Below are 26631 nucleotides of genomic sequence, written 5' to 3'. Positions count from 1 at the left end.
ACCTCTTCCTTTCATTGCCAAGAACATCCACTCCAGCAGTGAGGGGCGATCTAATAGCATCACACAACTGGAGGCCCCAGGCTGTCTTCGCTGAAGACACGAGACTATAAATAAATGATAAAACATGAGAGAAAGGTCAGGCTCCAGGAAAACGCTCCTCATAAATCCTCCGGGTCCTGACTGCTCCATCTAGAAGCAGATTAAGTTTAAAATACTGGTCTTGAATGGGGTCCAGCCAAAATTTATACAGCTTGAGGGCTTTCTGGAAGAGCTGTTTTCTTTCAAAGGAAGCGAGTTAGGAAATACGGTGCTGGTGGATGGTCCTGGAAGGAGGGGAGATGGGCCAGTTTCGTCAGCCAAGTGGGGTCTTCCAGGTCTACCGTAAAAGGATCCCACCTGTCACAGAGCAGGTGCTGCTCCTCATGCTGCAGTGGCGTTGTCACAGGAGGATGCTGCAGGCTATTGTGACATCAGAGGTCTGCTGTGATGTGTGGAGTTTTTTCTAAGACCATGTATTTTGTAAAGTGGGAGGGAGAAAAATTTCAGGTTGCAAAGTACAAAGTAGTTTAAAGTTTTGGAAGCAGAAAGAACTACTGCAGGATTTTGGCCATTGCCCTAAACCACTCAGTCTGTTTCACTCATCTGAGAAATGGGGATGATGACAGGATCTGTGTTCGAGGATGTGGTGAGAATTAAATGAGATGGTGCTTGGAAAGTTCTTAGCGTGATGCCCAGAATATATTAACGGCCCCGTAAATGTGCGTTACTCATCACCACCACAATCATTATCACCATCATTACTCGCCCAAGAGAACAATAGTCTGTAGTGTCCCAAAGGGAGTTTAAAGAAAGTAAGCCAGGCTACAAAAGGCCTAGCTCATTGGATGGCACTTATAAGTTAATGGAGAGATAACAGAGTCACCCAGAAGCTAAAGTTAAGAACCAAGACTCTGGGGTCTGAAAAATGAGTTACGGATGAAAGTTGACATCTGTGCTTGACCAGCAGGACAAGATGGACTGGCAGAACAGCCCATGGGTGCTGGGAAGCATGCAGGTCACTGAGAGATAAGTCCTTCATTCATTTATTCAACAAGTATTTATGAGCATCTACTGTATGCCAAGCTCTGTTCTTGCAACTGGGGTACAGAGCTGAACAAAGCAAGCAAAGCCCTTGCTCCCATGAACTCTCTGAGAACAAGGCCAGAGCCAAAAGGCAGGCAAAAGGCCTAAAAATATTCTTGCAGAGAAGGGCTAGAGCATGGTTGTCGTGGAGCCTGCGGGCATCCGTTAAAGCTCTCTGCTGTTTCTATGATCCGAACGTCCTGCAGATGTGAAATCTAGGAGCAGGAGGGAGGAAACAGTAAATGAAGACTTTGGAGCCAGTCAGACCTGGGTTTGAGTCTTGGTTTGGCCTTGCTGTGTGCCTAAGACCTCTGCACAGCAGTTTCTTTGATTATAAAAAAGCACAGTGGGAATCTCCTTTCGGAATGTTGCAAGGATTAAAAATGACATACGTCTAACACTGAGTTTCATGACAAGTGTCAATACATGGTGTGTGTTCAATGAAGGAGAGCTGCTTTCGGCTTATGCAATTTGTACTTTTGGTCACGATTTCCTCATCTATTCCTGTTAGTTTTTGGTAAAGTTCCTTTGAAAATATCATACTGTCTTAACTGATGAGAAGGAGGGTGCCAGATGTGAGCCCCCAGCCTTGAGGGTGCAGGGCACCGTGGGTGCTGGCAGCTGGGGTCCTGGGGTCCTGGGTGGGACACTTGGAGGAAAGGTGGAGGGGCGCGTTCTGGCGAGGAAAGGCACGCCGTAGGTCCTAGGGATGATGCTGGCAGGAAGCGCGGTCAGAGGCCTGGGCGGAGCCCTAGTGATTACAGTGTACGCCGGGGACCTTCACAGGGGTCACGCGCCACACACACTGACCCCACGCCGGCCCCGGTCCTCCACCTCCCCAGGACCGGGGGCTGTTTTACTCCCCAGTATGCTGCTTGCACCTAAGAGCTGGGGGCAAATTATTGCCACTTTTGTCATTGCAGTTGTTTTATTTAGTACTTTGCCATCCTTGTTGGCAGCTGTGGTTTTTTTTTTTTTTTCCTAGTTGTGATAAAATACAGACTATGAGATTTACCATTTTAACCATTTTTAAGTATAGAGTTCAGTGATATTAAGTACATTCCCACTGTTGTGCGGTTATTGCCTCTTTTGAGCCTCAAAGTCACAGGACTGGTCGATGGTTGGGGGAGGGGGGGCTTAGCCCCTCCCCCAGCCCTGTCCCCAGCCCCGACAGCTCTGAGTTCTGTTCTAGAACTATTCGGTGCTCTGCTTTCCACATAATAGACAGAAGTTTGGGCACAACAGTAAAGCTCGGGGCTGCTGTGCTGCTCCTGGGCCGTAGTTTGTGTGGAATTTGACATCGTTCACTGCTTCTGACACACATCGGCCGGGATATGTCTGCGGTGGAGCCGGGCGCGGCTGGCACTGCCTTTCCCATCCCGCCTGACTCCGCAGGGAAGCTGCGATCTGGCAGAGGGAGCACCGTCACCGTCACCGTCACTGTCGGTGGTGGCTGTTCCTGGCGGAGGAAAGCAGGGTTTGCTGTCGAACATAGCAAGGGACAGGCAGGTCCCTAGTGCTTTTCCCAGGGCCTTTGCTGACGCTCTAGGGGAGTTCAGGAAGCCGTTTGGTGCTTAGCTGTCTGCCAGGAGCAAGAACAGCAAAATCAGTTTCCACATAGCTCCTCCCTGGTGATTCACGCAACCCCACATCCTTCCAGGTCTTTCAGATGCAGCGTGTTTGAGAATGGCCAACCCTATCTGAGGAAATGGATCTGGCTTTTAGTTGTGATAATAGCTCATACTGATTTAGTGCCTAGTAGGTGCCAGCCACTGTGCTGGGAACACAGGTCCCTAGGTGACCTGAAAGAAGGTTCCAGAGCCAGACTTTACCAGTAAAGATGAGAGATGGTGAGATCTCTGAGACCCTGGCCAGGGACCATCCCTGCTAAGTTTCTAAATGACCAAAGCAGGGATGTTCTCAGGACAAAGGTGTTCCTAAGACTCCACCCCAGCGAGCTGGGCCACCAGCCCTCAGGCCCAGTTTAGGAAGCCCTGTCCAGACTCTGAAGGCTGACATCTAGGGAAACTCCAGGGCCACCTCTTCCCAGCCCTCTTCCCCAGTGACATCAAACCCTGGTGTGGGACCCCCAGCTCGTCCACTCCAATAGCAGGACGAGGCAACCGGGAGACCAGAAAGAGGCAAGTGGAGGAGAGGGAGCCGCTGAGAAGAAAAGACATTGCCCTTTTCTCTCTCTCGCCAGTGCTTTTCCCACTTCGGCTGACCCGAGCAGACTGCAGCCTCCACTGCACCCCCACTAGCATCAGAGCACCTCCTGTCCCGAGGTCACGAGGTGGTGCCCTTCCTGGTTTGAGCTTTGACTAACAACGCCCCTAAATCTCTGGTCACGGGCATGCCCATAGGATCCTAGGAAGTAAGCAGGGTCTCCCCAACTTGGAGGAAACTTCAAGAAGCAATCTCCAGGAGTACAGCCGTACCTTTCTTCCCCCTGTAGTTTCTCAGCAGTGTGCTATAATATCAGCCGAGAAGACTCGAGACATTTCTTCTGATGCAACACAAATGTCTTCAGTTCAGGGATGAAATGTATCCGGGTCTGTCAATTGTACATTAAATGCTCACAGGTTAGACAACACAAGCTCAGAGAGGAGACACTATGTTTAACTTTCTTTCCCTCCTATCAACAAATGAAAATACAGCCACTGAATTCCACTCATTCCTAACTGCGGATATTCTTTCTCTGGCTTCTCTGACAAGTTCCACCCTGATTTTCACCCTCAGTTCAAGTAACTGGGTCTCATCCTGCTAAATATCTGATGAAGCAGCAGCCTGTTTTCTGTCACCTGATCCCTCGACCTCGGCCAAGGGTCCACTCGGGCTCCTTCGTCAAGTAGTTCAGTCAACCACACGGCAGCACATGGCTCGAAGCCCTCACACGCCTGGCCGGTCATTACACAGCACAGGTCGCCATGGCTCAGGCAGAGAATGCCGCTCAGTGGGAAAGAGGACCTACCCTCATTCTTCTCATTATCCTGTTGTTAGATCACAGGGAACTTTGTCTAAATAGCAACATTGGTGAGAAACACTTAAAGATTTAATTTCCCAAAAGTTTACCATAGGGATGCGGCTACCAAACAAACAAAAAAAACACTATCATATTCTTAGTCTGTGTCATGAGAACACGGAACACAGAAGCCATGTCCTCCTCAGTGCTGTTAGACCCCCCTGCTTCACTCCCAGGTGTCGCCCTTCATAAGCAATCATTGAAAGAACAAAACATGAAGCTTCAATAATGAAAGTGGATAATGTCTTGGTGTGAATAAATGGGGCAAAAGCCATGAAAAAAATCTTCAGATTCTTAAAGATTTGTCACATGGGTAAGAGCAGAAGTGGGACTAGTGGGTGCATCTTGCATTTCTGCTATCACAAAAAAAAGTTTCTAACAGAATTATCTGAAAGTTGAACTGGCTGTTGCAAGTCACTGGGGTGTTTAAACAGCCACAAGATGACTGTTTGACATAGCCATTGTAAAGACAATCCTGATGTTGAGAGGTAGGTTTGACTAGGTGATAGTCCATGTCAACACACAGACTTCCATTCTTCGTGTTAGGGATAATGGAGAGGTGTCTTAACTTACCTGTAAAGCAGTTCCTAGAGGATGAAGCAGAGTCTTCAAAAACGCTAGGGAAAAAAAAGCTTCTTAGGATCATAAACTGAGGGTAGGGTGACTGGAGAGGGAGACAGACTGGAATGGAGAAAAGGACACATAGGGTGGGGAGGAGGACCACAGGGCAAGGAGATGGAATACAGTTCCCAAGAGTTTGGGACAGTTTTGATGGCCCGGAGAAGGACTTTATGAGGAAAATTTTGCAATAAAATGAAAAGACAAACTTCATGGAAGAATTTATTGCTCATAAACCAGTGGTCCCCAACCTTTTTAGCATCTGGCAGGGACCAGTTTCGTGGAAGACAATTTTTCCATGGACGGTGGCAAGGGGTGGGGAGGGGATGGTTTGGGGCCGACTTAAACACGTTACGTTTATCATGCAAAGTCAAACTTCTCTGCTAATGCAAATCTGTATTTGCAGCTGCTCCCCAGCACTAGCATCATGGCCTCAGCCCCACCTCAGGTCATCAGGCATTCGATTCTCATAAGGAGCGCAACCTGGATCCCTCGCATGTGCAGTTCACAGTAGGGTTCAAGCTCCTCTGAGAATCTAATGCTGCTGCTGATCTGACAGGAGGCAGAGCTCAGACGGTGATGCAAGCCATGGGGAGCAGCTGTAAATACAGATGAAACTTCGCTCACTCACCCGTTGCTCACCTTCTGCTGTGCAGCCTGTTTCCTAACAGGCCACAGACAGGTAGGTACCTCTCTATGGCCTGGGGGTTGGGGACCACAGTCATAAATCAAAGCCCAGGAACCTACCCATGGAGAACAGGGATCAACCTAAACCTCCCTCAGACCAGCTACCCCAAGTCACTGGGCATAGCCCTGCCTTTGAGTGGCAGACAGAGCAAGAGAGCAGTCCCCCTAAAGCACCCATTGGCTCCACCTGTAGAAGGACTCCTTACCATACTTTCTCTGTTTATTTTTTCTGTGCCCAGCAACCAAATAAGAACAGAGGAGTAGACCACTACAGAAGACCAAGACTCTGAAGATGGCCGCTGTAGCTTGTCATCAACTAAGAAAGACACAGAGGTGGAATCTGAATCCTGTTCTGGGCTTTGCAAAGCCCATCTTGATGGCTGGGCCAGCTGTAGCTGGGCCATCTGACTCACCAAAAGGAATCCTCTTGCAAAGCCACGATATGGTTCAAATCCCTCATCAATGATAAACCACTCCCTACTCTTACCCTTCTTCTTACTCTATAGTGTTGGGAGTGATGTACATGACATGTTCAGTTCATGAATTCATGTCTAGAAGCATAAAGCAGGAAGCAGTGTCGTCTAGTAGTTAAGAGTGCTGGGATTTTATTGAAACCTTAAAATCTGTACCCCCATAATATGCCGAAATAAAAAAAATAAAATAAAATAAGAGTGCTGGGAATGATGCCTGGATTTGAAACCCATCTCTGTCGTCTGTCAACTATTGGCCTTCAGCAAGTTGCTTAATTTTTCTGTGCCTCAGTTTCTTCATTGATAAAAGAAAAATAATACTAGTAGTACCTACCTCATAAGACTGCTATGAAAATTAAATGATATGATACCAGTACAATGCCTGCCATATGGGACCTATTGCCACATTATTTTAGAACTTGTGAGACAAAGAGCATGTAAACCAAAACTGCACGTGGCACATGGCTGCAGAAGGAGTGGCTCACCTGCTCCCCAGTTAAATTAAAGGCTTTTCTTCAGTGCCTCTTTTCTGAGCCCAGATATGCTTTAGTTTGCAGCAGAGTAAAATTTAACATTATTATTACCTTTTGATTTAGTAAGATAATTTTATCTTCATTGCATCTTGATTTTATTTGGGAATAACTACCAGAAAGACTTCAGCTCTAATGTTCCTTGCTCCTTATCCCCGCCATCAAGTATGTGGAAAAAGGCAAACCCAAGAGCCAGAAATGAAACTCGGAACTTCTGCAGGTGAGAGAGGTCAGGCCACATGTCCAAAGACCCTCAATTAGAGACACAGCAGGATGAAAAAAGTCCAGTACTTCTTACATTATTCCAACAAATTTATTAAAGATATTCTTAAAGATAAATAAGGAGTTATAAATGAATACATGCTCCTCTCATACACATCAATGTGTGTCTGTCTTTTATAAATTTTATACCTTCTTTAATAACACACATATCATGGCACTCTAGCCTGGGCAACAGAGCAAGACTCTGTCTCTAAAAAAATAATAATAACACACACAAACCTGAAGCCGTACATAAATATGTGTACCACTGACTGAGCACGATCCTTAGCTCACTGCGGATATTGTCATAAAGCCCCTCAGCAGTGCTTGGCCAGCTGTGCTGACCACACGGCCTACAGGCAGGACACACCCATAGATCTTCCTTCACGTCGGGCAGAGCAAGTCTGCTCATGACGGCAGGCTCTGCGTTCCAGAAACACCCCTTCCTTCCCATGGGCTGGCGTAGCACCAGACCACGCAGTGGGAGAACAAGGAAGGGGACGTGCCCTGGCCTTGTACCCAGCTGTGCAGGGGGCCCGCGGGGCGGAGGCTTAACTTTCCTGTCCCAAAGAAGGAACCTGTTTCAAAAGGTAACTCCGGTAGCCCTACCTGGGCTCTGCCTTTTCTCAAGGCTCATCTCCTCCAGAATTACCAAGAAGTCCCAAGACAAGTTCTTGAGGTTTTCACCATTAAACGAGTCTTCACCGAGAGCCTACTGGCTTCCAGGCACTAGAGATTCGCCAGGGGGCAAAACCAAACCAGGTCAGAGAAAGGAGGTGAGAGGAGTGTGCGGAGACAGCCGCGAGTAAATCTCTTAGTTACCGCTCTCCGCCCGCCTGCGCCTCCCCTCTGCTGTGTACCGTGAGCAGGTCCCTCGGGCTTCTCCCTTGGTGGCTTCCCTCTTCAGAAGGATTTCCTGAGTCCTGGGACAGTAATTTGATTATTCATTCATTTATTCAACAAATTTATGTTGAGCTCCTACTAGAGAGCACCTACTGTCCCAGGTACTGTGGCAGGTAAAATATCATGTTTATAACTTCTCTTCAAGGTATTTGCATTTCAAGTTTTCTCCCTAAATATTTTTCTAGTGAGATATAATTCACACACCATAAAATTTACACTTTAAGTGTACACCTCAATGGTTTTTACTATATATACAAAGTCATACAACTATCACCACTATCTAATTCCAGAATGTTTTCATCACCCCAGAAAGAAACCCTGCATCTATTAGCAGTCATTCCCCAATTCCTCCTTCCCCCAACCCCTGAAAACCACTAATCAACTTTCTGTCTCTATGGATTTGCCTGTTCCGGACATTTCATATCTTTCAAAGTAATCCATGTTGTAGCATCTATCAGTACTTCATTCTATTTCATGACTGAATAATATTTCATTATATGGATATACTACATTTTGTTGATCCATTCATCAATTTATGAATACTTGGGTTTATTCCACTTTTTGGCTATTATGAATAACACTGCTATGAACATTTGTATACACATTTTTATATGGAAACATGCTTTCAGTTTTCTTGGGTATATGCCTAGGAGCAGAATTGCTGGGTCATATAGTAATTATATGTTTCACTTTTTGAGGAACTGTCAGGCTGTTTTCCAAAGTGGCTGCACAAGTTTGCATTCCTGATACCAAGACATGAGACAATTTCTCCACATCCTTACTAACACAATTGTCTGACGTTTTTATTCCAGTTATCCCACTGGGAATGAAGTGAGATCCCATTGTGGTTTTGATTTGCTTTTCCCTAATAATTAATGATGTTGAGCATCTTTTTCTGTATTTACTGCCCATTTGTATATCTTCTTTAGAGAAAAGTCTGTTCAAATCCTTTGCCCATTTTCTAATTGGGCTACTTTTCTTCTTATTGAGTTCTAAATATATTTTGCATACTATATCCTCATCAGATACATAATTTGCAAATCTATTCTCCCATTCTGTGAATTGTCTTTTCACTTCTTGGATGGTGTCTTTTGAAGTACAGAAGTTTGTAATTTTGATAAAATCCAATTTATTTAATTTTTCTTTGGTTGATTATGGTTTTGGTATTATATCTAAGAAACCATTGTCTAATCTAAGGTCAAAAAAATATTTGTTTTCTTTGAGAATTTTATAGCTTTAGCTCTTGTATTTAGGCCTATGATCCATTTTGAGTTAATTTGTTGTATATGTTATAAGGTATGGATCTAAATTCATTCTCTTGTATCTGGACATCAGGTTGCCTCAGCACAATTTGTTGAAGAGATTATTCATTCCCCACTGAATTATCTTGGCATTCTTGGACATAAATGTAAGAGTTTATCTCTGGACTCTGAATTCTATTCCTTTGATCTATATATACATATACATACACACACACACACACACACACAAACACACACACACATATATTATACATATAAAGGCAACTGGGATTTTGATAGGGATTACATTGACTCTGTAGACCAACTTGCGGAGTATGCCATCTTATTAGGACTTAGTTGTATTAAGTCTTCCAATTCGGGAACACAAGATGTCTTTTCATTTATTTATGTATTGTTCAACTTCTTTCAACAATGTTTTGTAGCTTTTGATGTGCAAGTCTTATACTTCTTTTGTTAAATTTATGCCTAAGTATTTTATTCTTTTTAATTTCAGAATATTATGGGGGTACAAACATTTTGGTTACATAATTTGCTTTCATACAGTTTGAGTCAAGGTTATAAGTGTGCCCATAACCCAGATAGTGTGCATTATACTCCTTAGGTGTGAATTTACCCATCCCCTCTACCCCTCTCCCATCTGCTTGATTTCCATTGAGTTTTACTTCCATATTTGCACATAAGTATTGATCAGTTAGTTCCAATTTAGTACTGAGTACATGTACTGTTTGTTTTTCCATTCTTGTGATACTCCACTTAGAAAAATGGTCTCTAGTTCCACACAGATTGTCACAAAAGATATTAGTTCACCATTTTTTTAATGGCTGAGTAGCACTCCACAGTATACATATACTACATTTTATTAATCTACTCATGCACTGATTGGCACTTGGGTTCTTTCCACATCTTTGCAATTATTTTATTCCTTTTGATTCTGTTGTAAATGGAATTATTTTCTTAACTTCATTTTTAGATCATTCATCACTAGTGTATAAAATATATTTTATATATTTTTGGATCATTCATTGCTGGTGTATAAAATATATTTTTATTTTGCATCCTGCCAACTTGCTAAACTCATTTATGATTTCTAATAGTTTTTTGTGCATACCTTAAAATTATCTATATACAAGATCATGTCATCTGCAAATAGAGATAGTTTTACTCTATATAAAAACATTACCTTTCACATAGAGAAAGCAGCTAGATGTTTGGTTATTTATAGGTTTGCTTAACTCTGTGAACTGAAGCAGTGTGTCCTTTTTCTTATCATCTTCATTTAGTAAAAAGAAGTTACTTACAGATGCATATTTTAGAAAGTTAATATGCATTAGTGTATTAGAACCTGATTCTCACCTAGGTCTGATAAGCTTCTAAGAGGAGAAGAAAGGCATTTTCCCAAAAAGAGAATAATGTCCAATATGGGTACCTTTGCAAGTCTTATTTCTTGCTGTGCAATTGCAACATTTCATCCTTCTATGAACTAATTTCAGACATCAAGAATATAAGCTCCATGAGGACAACAACTTTGTTTTATTTCCTGCTCTAGGCCCAGCATCTAGACTAGTTCTTGGTATACAATAAGTATTCAATAAATATTTGTGGCATAAAAGAATAAGTGAAACAAGTAGATGGGACCAGTTTAGTTCAGGGTCTTTTCCCATACCCTGGAATCATACCAGCAGGGGTGGCTTATTCTACCCACTTATAATGCCTACCCAAGTGCCTGGCACTCAATAAATATTTGCTTAATGGGTAAATGAACAAATAACCAATGCAACATGTGGGAGTGTGTGGGTAAGACCACGCAGTCAGATCTGGTGCAGGAAACACCATCTGTGGAACTGCTCATTTTGCCATCAATTCCATCCCAGTGTATGGTAAATAGTGTCCCTAAAAATCACAGTGACAGTAAAACTGTCACTAAAATGCCAACAATTCCACAGGGGTTGTTAAACCTTGTTGCCACAAAGCGATACCATTATGTAATCCCTCTTATTTACATCACTGCCGCGGCAATCCCATGAGCTGGCCGGGGCAAGGCAAGGGATGGCAAGCCACATAGGCTGGCCTGCCGTGGCCCGATCTGCTGGCACCGACTCTCTGCTCTGCTTTGACTCTCGCCCAGGAAATACTTTAGATACATCTGGAAACACAGTGAAAATACTTGGCATGAACACCATGTGAAAAGTCAACGAAAACACCCGAGGCCCAGGCGGGTCTGGGGCGCAGGGGTGGGAGGATGGGGGCCTTGCTGACTTTCCTCATGCTCCTGCTCACTCTCCCTGTTTTTAAAGAGGCCTTCATTGTTCCCGTGGTCCCACCCCGCGATGCCAGGCTCTCTATGTGAGGGCTACAGATTGAAATCCGTCCATACACTCCAAACACACATTTAATTCTGTGTTACTTGGGCAATTATTATATAAATAATTGCATTGTTATTGGAAACATACTTTAAAATTTTAATGACCATGAAGGAGATTTATGGCTGTTACAGAATTGCTAATCCTCAATAAATATGTTTTTAATCAGGTTAGTATTTTATATATAATAACTGTCCTATTAACTCTGGGGTAGATTTTGTAGCCTCGACAAAAAAGCGCTGCAGTTGATTTGTTTTCCCTGGGGCTCTTTAAGTTACACTTTAGGATTGGAGATTAAAACAAGGGAATTTTCCACCCTTTGGAAAACAAGACCTGGGAATAAGACTGAGCACAGCAGTGACAAGAAAGTGCAGGCCGCTGAGAGAAGTAGGGGAAAGTCTGAACTCAGAACCCAGATCTAAATCTGCTTCTGCTCATTAGCTATATGGCTCTGGCCAAGTCACTTAACCTTTCGTAGCCACAGTTTCCGTGTTTGTCAAATGGGGATAATCATACCTTGCCTGACCTAACGTTGTGGTGAGGAATCTGACACGTGAGTGCAGGAGAAAACGCTATGAAAATCACACCGTGCAGCAGCGTGGGGCCGAGGGAACCCAGTCTCCACTCTGCGCTGGGAACCATCTCGGACACGGTATTTAACTCATCTGCCCTCGGCTTCCTCATTTGTAGAATGTAAAATAATAATGATGATAATAATAATGCCTATCCTTGACGGCTTTGTCAAATTTAATTAAATGATGAGCATGAGCCTTCACACGGTGCCTAGCACCTAATAAGCATCAAAAGCCATGCTGCTCCTGCTTTCGATTCATTAGGGATGCAAGATGAAATCCAAGACACTTAGGCACTTTCAGACTCACAGAGTCATCCTGTTTTCTGACAGGGAGAAACAGGCCTGCACCACCCACGTTTTCCTGAATTCCAAAGCCCAGTCCTGACTTCTGCACTCTTTCCATTGTCCCTTGATATAGAGTCCCTTTAAAAAGTTCCACTTGCAATGTTTAGCCTGACAGGCTGGTAGAGAAGGATGTCATCAGGCTGGGAATACAGAGGGATGCTCTGTCTGGGTGGGTGACGGTCCTTCCAGGAAAAGGGCAGTAGGGAGTTGGAGATTCGGGTCAGCAGGAAATTCCTTAGCAGTCAGTGTCTTTCCGAGGAAGAAGGCAGCAGACTGGGAATGACTGTCACTCCCGAGCACACTGCTATTGTCCAACGTAGATAAAATGTGCCCCCTCCGGACACAAGGATGCCCACAGATGGCCAACCCTTGGGGCCATGTCTCTCTACCCTCTTCAAAGAGTCTTCAAACCCCGTCTCCAAGCTCCCAGACTGAGCAAGAAAGCACAAAGAGCGTGTACACAGAAACAGACCCAGCGAAAAGTCTGGAGCGATAAGGAATCAACAGGCAGGCGCTGCAGGCTATGCTGTGCTTCCAGTTCTCTTGACTGAACAGGCCCCTGCCCACGGCCATCCCGGCCCTTGCACACCCCGACACACACGCTCACATCCCACACACTCCTCCAGGACAAGCAGAAGAGAGATTAGCTGCATAAACCAGGCAGGCTTGTAAAACAGCTGAAGAATTAAATACTCAAGAACGTTTTGGCCAAGCTGCTGACCCACTTCCCGCCTGCAAAGCCCAGGGAAGGAGAAGGGGGTAGAAAGAAAAATAAAGAAGCAAGAGGAAACAAAACCAAATTATGAAGTTCTTTTCATTAAATAAATAAACTCCATCTGACAGGCCCTCCCCTGGAGTCCTGGAGTAACATCAGTCCTGGGAAATGACTTGAGAAAAAAAAAAGCCAACAACAAAGCCTCCTTGGTCTTGACCACAGTGAGAGGCGGCTTTGAGTCCACTCCCTCCACTCGAGTGGGAACCCAGTAAGAACTGGAATCCAGACCGAGGAAGGGCGGGAGCAGCACGTCCACGCGGATTAGAGTGTGGAGCTGGGGATCGTATGTTTCACTTGGGGTTTTGGCCCTGACACATCTGCTACTGAAGCGATAACACCTGGATCCCAATACTAGACTCCAGTCTCCAGCCTGCCGCCTCTCTTCTCTTGGAAGGACACCTCCCGTTCTCCTCCTTCCCCCTCCGCTCACATCCACTCCTCCGTCTGCAGCCCCTAACCTGACGGCATCCTCCCAACCAGGGCATAGACCTAAAAACGTTAGTCGTCCTCCTCCCCTCCTCCTCTCTCATCCCCAGAACCAACTAATTACCAAGTTCCAAATCAGGTCCCCTTCTGCAAATCCATTACCACCAGGATAATCCAGGACTTTAGCAGGATTTATTTTTAGTATTGATCTTATTAGTCTCTCTACCACCAGCCGGTTCACACTCTGTGTCATCTGCCACAATGCCATAGATGTGACTGTACTAAGAAAAACAATAAGATCAGTCACTTCCTGACTACAGACCTCTAGCAACTCATTGTTGCCTTAGCAGGCCACAGTATGACCCCTACCTTCCTCTGTGGCCTTAACTTCCATCTTCCTGGCCAAGGACCCTCAAACCACAATGTGTCTCTAACCGTTACTAGGTCCCAAATCCCCTTCCATGATTTCTGGGTTGCTTTGCTCTTCTCCTTGCCTGGAGCATCCTGGCTTCAGCCCTGCCTGGAGGACCCTCACTCATCCATTAAGACCCACTTCTACCAACCTTAAAAGCAGGTGGGAAAGCTCCTCTGTAAAGTCTTCCCCGGCTCCCCAAGGCCTTGTTCCCCACTTTGTTCAGATCACAATTACAGCATGTACGTGGGCCGTAACAATCTTCTAAATCTGTCCCGCTAGCATGTGAGTTCCCTTAGTCTATTCCTCATACTTTATTCATATTTGTTCCACTATGTGGCCCTTTTAGGCCCTTCTAAAATGTTTTACTGAGTGAAAGAACAAAAGTGTGAATTGATGATGAATAATCAAGTCAGCAGTGTGGACGTTGACAAAGGACGACCCTCTGTGGGTCTCAGTTTCATCACCTGTGCCATGCAGGGGTTGGGGAAGGGGCTTTCGAAATCCCTTCCAGCTCTGACATTACACGATTTTATGAATTTTAGCTGAGAGATACTGGCTGACTGGAACTTTCCGTGTGCGAACTGAAGCAGAGATTTGCAAATACGTAAAGCAGTCCAGATCCTTCTGTAAACACGGAGGCTCCAGGCACTTGCGAGCAGACAGGTTTATGCAGAGGTGAGCCAGATGTTTTCGCTAAGAACACAGCAAGGTACAGTATCCAAACATTCTATTACTATTATAAGGTGCAATCCGATATGCCTGCAGAAATCCAGCCGCAGTCCTTAAGGAGAGCAAAATGGATGAAAGGGGCCAGGAGGAAACAAACTGCTTAAAAGCAGGTGGGAAAGCGGGCGCCAGGCGCAAGTGCGGTGAGCAGCCAGGAAGCTTCTCTAGCACACAAGCCCGCCGTCCAGCCTCACCTTCCGACGCCCCGGTGCCAACACAAGCCTTCCACCTTAGCCAGACTCTTCTACTCACTCCCTAGGCCGTCTGTTACACAACCTGGAGCCACGCTCCTGTTCCTGTCGCCTGGGAAGCCCAGCAGCCCCTCCCACCCACGTAACCCAGCGCTGCGCATTCCCAGTGACCACCCCACAGGCCCCTCCTTAACCCCGCCCACATAGAAGGGTCTCTTTCCTCTTTTTCTGACATCCTGTAACAGTTTGGCCATCTGACCTGGCCTTCCTGGCCACTGCCACCTGGACTGACACAAGTGTCTGACAAATAGAGACACTCAGTAAAGGTTTTCCTGGATTTGTGACTGGGAACACTGAGAGGTAAGTGAACCTTAAAGAGATGGAATTCCCCGCGCTCGAGGAGAACTCACGGTTGGGTAAAGGAATCAGATGAATGAGGGCACAGCTGTGACAAATGCACATAGGAATTTGACAAACGGCTCCGCCATTGGTTTTTTGGTTTGGGTTTTGTCTTGTTTTGGGGTTTGGGGGGAAGCCTCCCATGCACCTATGTTTTCTCCCTGAACACCCTGCAAGCTCCTTGCAGATAGAAACCAAGTGTTCTTTGCTCCGAGACACCCACCACAGCGTCTTGCACATAAACACAGAGTACATGTGTACTGATTTCCTGTATAAAGTCAGGGATGCTTAAAAACTCCAAAAAAAGTGAATGGAGAAAAATGTGCCTTAGAAGCGACTTCACCTGAACTAGGACAACTTGGGAGCTTGGTTAAGACTGAAAATGCCAGGCTGCAAGGAAAGGAATGGAGGACACTGCAAGAAAGGAGACAAATAAAGGAAAGTGGCTCCAAGAGCAAGCAGGACAGGGAAGCTGGGGGAGGAGGAATAATGGTTTCAAATAAACACTGAGGTCTAGTTAAGGATGGAAACAATTAGCATGGAGGGTGTCGGGTCACACAGGGCTAGACATATAACGCGTGTGGTTTCGTGTGGAGTCATTTTTCTCTGTGTGGAAAACTGTAATGGGAACCAAAGTGAGTTTTCTCAGAAAACATTCATCTTTGTCCTTAGAATAGGGAGAAGCCTTCGGAGGAAGCCAACCTTATCATTTTCTTCATTTAAAAATGTCAAAGCTGTTGTAGATAGATATAACAGGTACAGATATATGCCCAGAGATGTTTAGGAATGAAAATGCAACTAACTGAAACAAGTAAGCTCCTGTGGCTTGATCCTGAAATGTTACTGAACGGGGAGAGAGAGAAAGAAGAAAGGAGAGAGGAAAAAGGAACGAGGGGGACAAAGAGCAAGGGATGTCTGCCTTCCAGTCTGGCCGTGAGGTCCTTTGGTCATGCCCTGTCTTTCTTAGCTTCCTTCCCGAAGCTCTGCCCTCTGTAAGCTCCCAGAAAAGACACTACCGATTTAACACAGTGAAGTGTGTAAATGTCAAGATCATGTGAAGTATAAAACCTGAAGGAAGAATCTCAAACCTTAAAGAACTATTGAGTTAATGACCTTCCTTTAGTATTTTTCGCCCTGTGGAGAACACGAGCCTTGTTCTGATGAGGTTACCATCATGTCATACTTCTTGACAGGCTGGCAGTAGTGGGGGCGCCGCATCGCCAGCGTAGATTAATGCTCCCTTCCTGGGAAACACATGAGCTGTGTTTCTTCAGACGAGAAACAATACTATTCTATCTTCACCACTGGTCTGGGACATGAGCACAGGCGCCCCTGTAGGAATGAGGAGGGGGGCAAACAAGAGGGCCAAGAGTTTCTTTCTGCCGAAAGTTTTAAGCCCAGAAAGATTGATTAAAGTGACCATCAAAAGCAGACTTGAGAAGCAGAGGGAAGTCAGAAACACTTCCTCAAGGAAGCCTTTCCTGATCCCCAGACTAAGATGTCATAATGCAATGAGTAATCTTCTAGTAATTATGGGTGTAATGGCTGTTTCCTCTATTGAGTTGCAAGCTCTATGGAAGAAAGAAATGTCTCCATCTTATTCCTTGTTGTATCCATAGTGCTTTCTTAATTCAGTGCCTAGAACACACTAGAGGCTCAGAAGATATACAGTGATCCCCCCTTGTGTGCAGGGGATATATTCCAAGATTCCCAGTGGATGCCTGAAAGCACTGATAGAACCAAACCCTATATACGCTGTATTTTTCCTATATATACATACTTATGATAAAGTTTAATTTATTTAAAAAGCATAGTAAGAAACTAACAATAACTAATAATAAAATAGAACAATCATGACAATACAATGTAATAAAAGTTATGTGGACGTAGTCTGTCCCTCTCAACATGTTATACTGTACTCACCCTTCTTGTGATGATGTGAGATGATTAAATGCCTATTTGATGACATGAAGTGAGGGAAATCCTGGTGTACCATTAGGCTTCTATCAGCCTTCTGATGAGACGTCAGAAGGAGGATCATCTGCCTTGCATGATGCTGGATCATCCAGCCATGATGATGTCAATGACTGGATTCCAAGAGCAGATGATGCCAATGGTTGGGGTCCCTGGTAGTTGAAGATTTTTTGCTAAAACAATTGGGAAGAACATTATAATTGGAAGTTGTGGTTTATCTTTCTTTTCAATTCTTCAAAATGTTGCTGCAGACGTGGTAATCCTTTGGTGACCACATGGATGACTTTAATCCTGCATTCCATCCCAGGATTGTATTCCATAACTTTGTCCTTTAACCTCTATGCAATTCAAAACATGTCAGCATATTTCAGCAATGTCCACATTGCTGGTTCTGCTTCAGTTTCTTCTTCCTCTTCCTCTGTAGATGACTCAGTAAGTTCTTCAATCCCTCATTTGTTAACACTTCTCAATGGCCTTCAATATGTTCTTCCACTTCTTCATCAAGCACATCAGCAAATCCTTCTCCACCAACTTGTCTTGCTGCAGAGTGATTTTCCTAAGTTCTCCATCAATCCCCAGGATGCCTTAAAAATAATTCACGACTTCACTCCCTAAGTTCTTCCAGCAGACATTTATAGTTTCTGATTTTAATTCATCCATTGCAGCTTTGATTGATGTTCATGCATCAGCAGTAGTGCATGATTCCAGCACTGAATTACGTCCAGAGCAGAGTCTGCATCAATTCCTGATCAGATGCAATCAAATACCAGGCGGGTTTATGTGGCTTTGGCAAACCCAGTGATGCCCTGGTCAAGGGACTGAAGCAGTGAAGTTGTATTGGGAGTTCAAGATGCAGCCTCAACATCTTCATTTTCACAGAAAACAGATTCAGGATGGCCAGGTGCATTGCCTGTTATTAATTAATAAGTGTTTTAATGCCAACCCTTTCTGCTCCAAGTATTTGGTTACTTCAAGGATGAAGCCTTGATGGAACCATTCCACAAACAAGATAGCCATCATCCAAGCTTTCTGATTATGTTGCCAGAACACAGGCGGGTAATTTTTTATTTTGTTTTTGAAAGTGTGTGTGTCCTTCACTCTGTGCACTATGCCCAGCTTTATCATATGCCCTGCTGCACTGCCACACAGCACCACGGTTATCTGTCCTGCGTGCTCTACGCCCTGGTGCCACCTTCGCACTTTTAGAAATATAGGTTCAATTGGGAATTTTCTTCCAGAAGCCCGGTTTTATCACAATTAAAGGCTTGCATTGGGTGGTATCCTGTCTTCTTAACCAAGTCGAACTCAGCTGGAAATGTGGCGGCCACTTCTTCATCAGCAGACATGGCCTCTCCTGTCATTTTTATATTTTTCAGTCCTCAATCTGCATAACCATCCCTTACTTACAGTAAATGGCTTGGGGTCACTCGTTTCCGGGGATCCCTTGCTGAAGTCTGCACATAGGCTCAATGCTTTCTGGAGCAACATGCTACCTTCAATCAGAACATGTTTCTGTTCATGTCTGCTACCCACAAATTGAATGCCTTTTCCATCTTAACTGAGCGTGTATCACATACTACGGCCATAACTTTTGCAGTTTGAGGTATGACAGCAAAACTAGCCCAAATTTCTTTTTCCTTCTTTAAGCTTTCACAGATAAAAGATTCGCACTTACCGTAGATCTCAGCAACCTCAGGCTGTGATTTTTTTTCTTTCCTTATTAAGTCAAGAGCTTTCACCTTTTCTCTTAAAGGAAGCAATTTATGGCTTCTCTTTGGCATATCCAAATATGTCTGCATCACCACTCCTGCACTTTGGGGCCATTATGAAGTAATATAAGGGTGACTTGAACAGAAGCACTATGATGCCACAAACGTTGAGCTGATCACGGAGCCAGCTACTAAGTGACCACCAGGCGAGCTGTGTAGTCAGCCTGGATTTGCTAACCAAGGGATGACTCACGTCCCAGGTGGGATGGAGCGGGATGGAGCAGTATGGCGCAAGATCTCATCACACTACTCAGAACAGAGTGAAACTTAAAACTGAGGAGTTGTTTACTTCTGGAACTATCCTTTTACTATTTTCAGACCGTGGTTGACCATGGGTAACTGAAACTGGGAAAAGCAAAACCATGGAGGGAACTATTGAATGTTGAATGAATTTACAAGTAAAGAAACTGCAGGCAACATTTCTGAACCTTCCACAGGTGCCTCAATGTGATGACTTCTGAAGCCACTGCCCTACTGAATCTTCTATCTTTGAGCTTGTCATCAATTTCTTCCCACTTGTAAAATCCAATCGTCTCCCCCCATCTCTCACCCTCCTTCTCCTGTTTGCAGCTTCTAGCCCACTGACTGCATCTTGTTCAAATGCTCTTCCCTTGGCTTTGGAGCCCTAAACTCTCTTGATTCTCTTCTTCACTCTCCAATCTCTCCTTCTGTGTTGCCTTCTAAGATTGTTTTCCTCTTTCAGAATTTCTGCTTCGCCTCCACCCAGAGAAGTCTAAACCCATTCCCTGGTCCTGAGCTCTCTTCCCAACCAGACTCGCATTCCTAGCTGGTGGTTGAATCTTTTCACCTCAATGACCCACCAATACCTCAAACTCAGCTTGTCAAGAAGTCTGTTCCTCAACATGGATGAGGAACCCTCCTTGCTCCTCATTTCCATTCTTGTGTCAATATTCCCCCAACTCACCCTGGTTCAAAACCTCAGAGTCACCTCAGCTACTCCCAGCCTCCCCCAAATTGTCTTTTTCCCTCAATTCCTCTGCATACCCACTGAGCTCACTCCCCAAGTGCACTCCAAACGACATGATCCCCAGCCTCCACATTCTAGTGGCCACTGACCAGGAACCTTCCTAAAACCCAGTTCTGAATACATCCCTCTAGCACTCAATAATCTCCAGTGACTATCATTTGCCTCTAACACAATCTAAACTCCTATATAACTATACATGCCCCCTCATCTGGCTCCCGTATGAATTTATAGCCTTGTCTTTGCTCTCCCATTTTCTCTTCTCTGGTCTAACCAGCAGAGTTATTCTTTTCACAGCTTCTCACCTCTGGACCTAGCTTAACAGAGCCAACTGCTGCTCAGAACTCCCTTCCCCTGGTTCCTGCTTGTAAAAAGAAACAAAAGCAAAACAACAAATAAAAACACCTGCCTGCCCCTCAAAGGCCAATGCAAATCTGACTTCTTCCATGAAGACTTTGCAGGTACAGCAGCTGCTATTTCCTCTGCATTCCAGCCACAGCCTGTGCCACTCTTAGAGTTCTTAGCACATTTTTATAACTCTTGGGACACATCTAATCCCCACTACTAGACTGAACACTCCTTGGGGGTGTTGGTCATCTTAACCTCTGCTGTGTCTCCCATGCTGAGCATAGGAGAGTCCTGGACCATGAGCAGTGTGCTATAAAAATTCTTGTTTGGAAGGACCACGTCTGCCCCAGTGAGAGGCTCCCTTTGCCTACGTTCTTAGAGCGCTCCTGTTAGGTGGAATGATTCTGGCTTGCCTCAACCAAGACTCTTTACCTCTGAAATTACAAACAGGAAATCCACAGAGAGGAAAATCTGTGGTTAATAGAAAAAGCAAGCTCTCTGTCCAAACCACCAGCTGCCTTGTTAAAATTAACAAGCAACAAAGTGAAACATGTGGCTTAGGAGTTGGGTTTCTTATTGTTATTATTCTCTCTCTCTCTCTCTCTCTCTCTCTCTCTCTCTCTCTCTCTCTCTCTCTCTCTCTGGGATACAGTGTATATCTTTCCCAGGAACAAGCCAGCTGTAATGAGTAGCTGGATGAACAAATGTAAGATTTCGAGATGAGGGACAGGAGGGAGGCTGGGGTCCGGAGCCCAGGTCAGTGGATATTCTTTAAAACTCAGATTAGGATGGGCTGTTACAGTGTGCCCCACTCGTGCCAGAGGGTTCCGAAGTCCCCCAAAAGTAAAACAATGCCTCACAGCAGGTCCATTCAGAGACAGCACAGTTTAGCAAAAGCTAATTAGAAAAAGCCCAGTGTATCTTCCTCTTTTCTCTCATTGGTATTTGTAGCACAGCAGCTAAACATGGGAGCTCTGGACACAGAAAGACCTGCATCTGCTTCAAGGGTCTTCAATTCCAGTAAACGCCTCTCTGTGTCTCAGGAGCCTCTTTCATTCAAAGGGAACAGAATAACAGTATTTGATTCACACAGTTCTTAGACTTAAATGAGATAACATATGTAAAGCAATTTGTGCACGGCATACCTAAACCCTCAGTTAACATTAGGGTGTTTTAAATTTCTTTTTAGGGTGTTTTTAAATTTCTTTTTAATGTGTTCACTATGTGCCAGACTGTGTGCTAAATAAAATTTAAATTATTATATGTGTATTACCTATTGAAATTTGCCTCAAATGCTTAAAGAGGAAAGGAAGGGTTAGCAGAGCAAAAAGAGGTGTGGAGGCCAGGTGCGATAGCATGACCTCTCCAGCCCCAGGTGCAATAGCATGAGCTGTCCAGGTCCAGGTGCAACAGCATGCACTGTCCAGCCCCAGGTGCAATAGCATGACTTGTCCAGGTCCAGGTGCAACAGCGTGACCTGTCCAGGCCCAGGTGCAACAGCACGACCTTTCCAGCCCCAGGTGCAATAGCATGAGCTATCTAGCCCCAGGTGCAATAGCATGAGCTATCTAGCCCCAGGTGCAACAGCATGAGCTATCCAGATCCAGGTGCAACAGCATGACCTGTCCAGCCCCAGGTGCAACATCATGAGCTGTCCAGCCCCAGGTGCAACATCATGAGCTGTCCAGGCCCAGGTGCAACAGCATGACCTGTCCAGGCCCAGGTGCAACATCATGAGCTGTCCAGGCCCAGGTGCAACAGCATGACCTGTCCAGGCCCAGGTGCAACAACATTGACCTGTCCAGGCTCAGGTGTGATATCCCAGGGATGTTCCAACCCTTTCTACACCACAATGCTTCTGGGAAACTCTAGCAGCCTCAGCCCCAAGGCAATCCCTTTCTCTCAAGGCAGGGTTGGCCCCAGAAAGTGTTGTTGGCAAATCTCTGTGCTAGAGCACTAAAAACTAAAAATAGAGCCATTCTCACCAGCTTGGGCCTGAGAACCCTTTTCACATTGCATTCTGCAAGCAAATTCCATCTCCCCAGCGATGTTTGCATAGGCCCAGACACATTCCCCAGGATTTCTTTTTATCCTCTTCCCTACCATCCTCTCTTTTATTTCTTGTGGGTATTTTTGGCCTCCAGTCAAAGTCAGTGGTGTGCTATAAATATGTAACAACCAGCTCTTGGGGCAGAGGGTGAGGGAGGGAGCCTGGGTTTGCAGCATATGCCATTTTCCCTGGTGCCTCACTCTCATGAGATGATATGAGCAGCTCCAGCACAGCCCTGGACTCCTCGGAATCTCCTAGGACCGGACCTTCTGCAGTTCCATCTCCAGAGAAGACATCTGAATTGCTCTTAATCTTCCCACCTCCTGCATTTCTTTCAGGCCATTTGAAAATGAATCACTCTTTGGAAGGTAAATCCCAATGTCAAGGAATCTAGGTCCTCCTCAAAGCTAGTGGTGTCCAGAGCTGCCACCTAGGGCCACTTGGGCTCTGCAGCACACAACTCCAGCAGGCCTATTCACAGGGGTTTGTGCAAAATGAGGGCCTGGTGTGTCTTCACCATAGTAGTGTCCACACTCCCCTCCAGAGAAGCACTTACAGATTCACCTGTGAGTTGCCTCCCTTCCCCCCTACTGAATTTGTCCATTTCTCAATTTATCTAACTAATGTTTAGTGAGACTCTCCTTGGTCCCAGGCATTAGGATAGACACTGGAAATAAACTGTACAAGACATTTACAGTCTAGAAGTGACACAGATAAGTCAGCAATTGTCTGTTCTGTTTACAGAGATTGGTGCATATCCAGAAAGAAGCATCACTACAGATAAATTTACATGTGCTAACAGCTACCATGTATTGAGTGCTTACTATGGGCCAGGCCTCTGCTAAGCATTTCCTCTGTGTTATTTCATTAGCCACTATGGCAACCTTATAGGGCAGATATTATTAGCCCCCATTTACAGACAAGGACTTAGAAGGGTGCAGATGTGAAAGAACTTGTCTGAGGTCACACAGCTAAGAAGTATAGAGGTGGGTCTGACTGCAAAGCTCTTGCTCTTAACCTCTGGGCTACACCAGATCCCCGATTTTCTTAGCAGTCAGCGGAAGTGGCTGATATCTGGGTCAGTTTAGGGCCAAATCTTTCTCTGCATCCTCTGGGGGCTGCTCAGCTAACAGACTAGCCAGATGGGACCCGGAGAAAGAGGCAGTCTAACTCCCCAGGGAGCATGTGGTCCCATATGTGGGACAGAGCAACCACCCAGGCCACTGCCAGGCACCCATCCCCCCCTCAATCCCACCCCAGATGCTTCCTTGGAAATTCTGACTTCAGGGTCTTAAATAGCAGTTGGGCACTATTTCTGGAAGCACACATGACAACCAGCAGAAGTTTTGTTTTTTTATTCTTAATAGGGCTTTGTTTTTAAAATGAAAAGCTCAGTGGGCCATGAAGTAGAAACAAGGTTTAAAACTGAAGGGAGAAGGGCAGAAAGGAAGGGGGCATTTCAGTCCTAGAAAATTGTTCTTGGCTACCAAGCCAGACTCTCTGAGACAAGGCAAAAAGTGGAATTTGGGGACATAGTGCCCTCAGGAAAATCTCAAGGGACTCCACCTAGCCTGGTTCCAGTGACAGTTAACAGCCCATCACCCTGGCCAGCCCTGAGCCCTGATATTTTCTTATTCCCAGTTTGGCCTTTAGAGATTTGTACACATCCAAATCTGTGTCCTCTGCAGAAATCGAGCCCACTTTGTTTCCCTCATTGGATCTGTAGAGACCTTAGAGATGGCAGCCAACCTTGTTCCCCTGGGTAACAGGAGAGGATTCAAGAAACGGAGGGAGGATCTTTCAACTTCCCTCTGAGGTCAGAAAACATGCCCCTGTCCATGTGTCCATGGCAGGCTTTGGAAAATAACAGCGCTAATTTCCCTGTGCTGTGGTTTCCAGAGCCAATCTAAAGAAAGCTGGGCAAGGAATCCAGGCCTGAAGTAAACACACATTCCAAAAAAATTATGAAGAAGAGAGTTCGCATGCAATTGGAAAACTCAGGACATAAAACAGTGTCTTCAATGTCTGTCTAAGTGCACGAAAGTGACAAAAGGCTTCGGCTCCCTCGTCACATTCCTCTACCGACTTCCAAATTTCAGGTGTTCCGGAAATCCTGTCTCACTTCAAACACCAGGCAGGCCTAAGAGAGTTGACTTTCTAAGCCCAGAGAAATAAATGCTAGTGACTGAGAAAATGTGGGCAGGGTCCACACAGCATTCGCGGCGGACTTGCACAGGGGAGAAATGTTGAAAACTCTTCATGCCGGCAACGCCTGACTCACCCGTGTGCGCGCACAGCATCCATTCTGTGGTCTGCAGGCTGCGGCTCCCCGCGTGGAACCCTCGGCCCCAAGCCAGCCCGAGCTTGGAAGAGAGTTCACCCTGGCAGTGGGTTTGCAGGCTGCACAGCCATTGAGCTCTGCAGTCAAAAGCCATGTGGGGACATGGCAAACCCAAACCTCTTGGCCCCTACCTGGAAGGCTCAGCTCACATCTGGGACTCAAGGAAGACGGACGTTGGACCTCTGGCCATCCTCCCTCTGGCCGGCTCTGATCTCTGCTGCTGGCAGGTGCCCAAGGAAGGTCTCTGGTTTGCAGATAAAGGACTGTCTTTGGATCTCAGGAGTCTCTTTAAAGGGTATTCTCTCAGGTCAGATAACAACAAAAGTTTTCAGGGGAAGGGGGAGAGCTGAGCCTGGGCAGCACCCCGCCCTTCCTCCCGCCCTCTCAGGGCCGAGCACAGGCGACTTGGACAGGGGTGCCTGTCAGGCCCGTGCCAGGCCCTCCTGGAGCATCCCCAGCTGGGACACCCGCCTGCTGGGCTACCCTCCCTCTGACCCCGTGCGTCTTATTTTCCCCAAAGAGCCCTGGACAAGGAAGAGAAGTCATTAGAAATCACTTCTTTTCTGAACTTAGGAGGCTGATGAGGGTGGAAGGAGGGCAGGGAAGGGGGGAAGTCGCCTTTCTCCCCTTGACACCAACTGGTTTCCACATCTAGTTGCGAAAGATGTTCCAAGGGGGACTTCCCAGTTGTTCTGAGATGACCAGAACACCAGAACCAGTTCACCAGCCCTGAGCCTGGGCCCAACATCTGGAGAGCGCTCAAGTCCAGAACCTTCTATTTGCTCAGTGGAGGGAGTCTGGGGACATGGGAGTCTCTGTCCCTCACAAGGGGCTTATTTGAAGCTCTTGGATTATTTTCTCACGGGAAGAACATCTTTCTCCTTTTAGCACCCAAGGGCCCTGCCCCAGATCTTCCCCCACCCCCCACCACACTTCCACATGCTATTGTCACTTATTTTTAATTTCATCTCAATCTTCTTTTTTTTTCCCATCAACTACGACCTGAAATCTATTCCAAAGTCATTCCCCAGGGGCCAGAGCAGGAATCAAACAGTGCGGGTGGACAGGACCTAAGGACTTGGAATCCCATAACCAGTGGTGGCTTGCGGCAACATTGGTCCCCTTCAGGACTTAGCACAAAGGTGTGTGGGGCAGGCTGCAAACTAGAACACTGCAGGCAAGATTGACAGGGCAATGTGGGACGATCCAGAACTCACTGAACCCCCCAGCATGGGTAGAAAGGCTTCTCCAATAGCACAAACAGGTTTAAGGATTGCCAGACCAGAGTGAGCCATCATTTGCTCTGCCATTAACTGCTTGTGTGACTGTCAGCAACTCACCTCTTGGGACCTCAGCTTCTTCATCTGTACAATAAGAGATTGGTCTAGATTACCTTGAACACCTCTTCCAGCTCTGAAATTTGGTGCCTCCAACCCTTCCTTGGAGCCCTGGAGTCTTTTCATTTATTTATCTGCCCATCAGAGCCCTCTGTTCAAGACTGAGAGCTACCGGGGCCGGGCGCGGTGGCTCACGCCTGTAATCCTAGCTCTTGGGAGGCCGAGGCGGGCGGATTGCTCAAGGTCAGGAGTTCAAAACCAGCCTGAGCAAGAGCGAGACCCCGTCTCTACTATAAATAGAAAGAAATTAATTGGCCAACTGATACATATATAAAAAAAAATTAGCCGGGCATGGTGGCACATGCCTGTAGTCCCAGCTACTCGGGAGGCTGAGGCAGAAGGATCGCTCCAGCCCAGGAGTTTGAGGTTGCTGTGAGCTAGGCTGACGCCACGGCACTCACTCTAGCCTGGGCAACAAATCGAGACTCTGTCTCAAAAAAAAAAAAAAAAAAAAAATAGACTGAGAGCTACCAAGATCAGGAACTCTATCTCCATCATGCGCTATGTAAATGTGCCATCTGCTATGTGCAAATTATGTGAATGCATGCTGCTGCGAGATGGCTTATCCCTACGGGCAATTACCGCACTCCTACCCACAGGGCCCTGTGCTAGGCCGAGTGGAGACAGGACAGTGAGAACGCGGGTAATTTCTCTTTCGGGAGCTCAACCTAGTGGAAGAGA

The 26631-nt window shown here is 45.9% G+C and overlaps 1 long non-coding RNA gene across 2 annotated transcripts; it reads right to left on the bottom strand.

Annotated features, from left to right (window-relative positions):
- Positions 1-1952: 1952 nt before the first annotated feature.
- On the bottom strand, positions 1953-24867 carry LOC142870508 (uncharacterized). Of its 2 annotated transcripts, none has more exons than XR_012918860.1 (4): positions 24685-24867; positions 4718-4761; positions 3561-3676; positions 1953-2581 (listed from the first exon to the last, which is right to left on the bottom strand). It is a non-coding gene; the product is annotated as an uncharacterized LOC142870508 (long non-coding RNA). The 2 variants fall into 2 exon arrangements; XR_012918861.1 differs by lacking the exon at positions 24685-24867 and adding an exon at positions 18736-18835.
- Between the last annotated feature and the right edge of the window lie 1764 nt (positions 24868-26631).

Source organism: Microcebus murinus, chromosome 4, assembly GCF_040939455.1.
Source record: "Microcebus murinus isolate Inina chromosome 4, M.murinus_Inina_mat1.0, whole genome shotgun sequence".
Classification (NCBI taxonomy): Eukaryota; Metazoa; Chordata; class Mammalia; order Primates; family Cheirogaleidae; genus Microcebus; species Microcebus murinus.
Note: the sequence above shows the minus strand (reverse complement) of the source record. Positions and strands in the feature narration are given on the sequence as shown.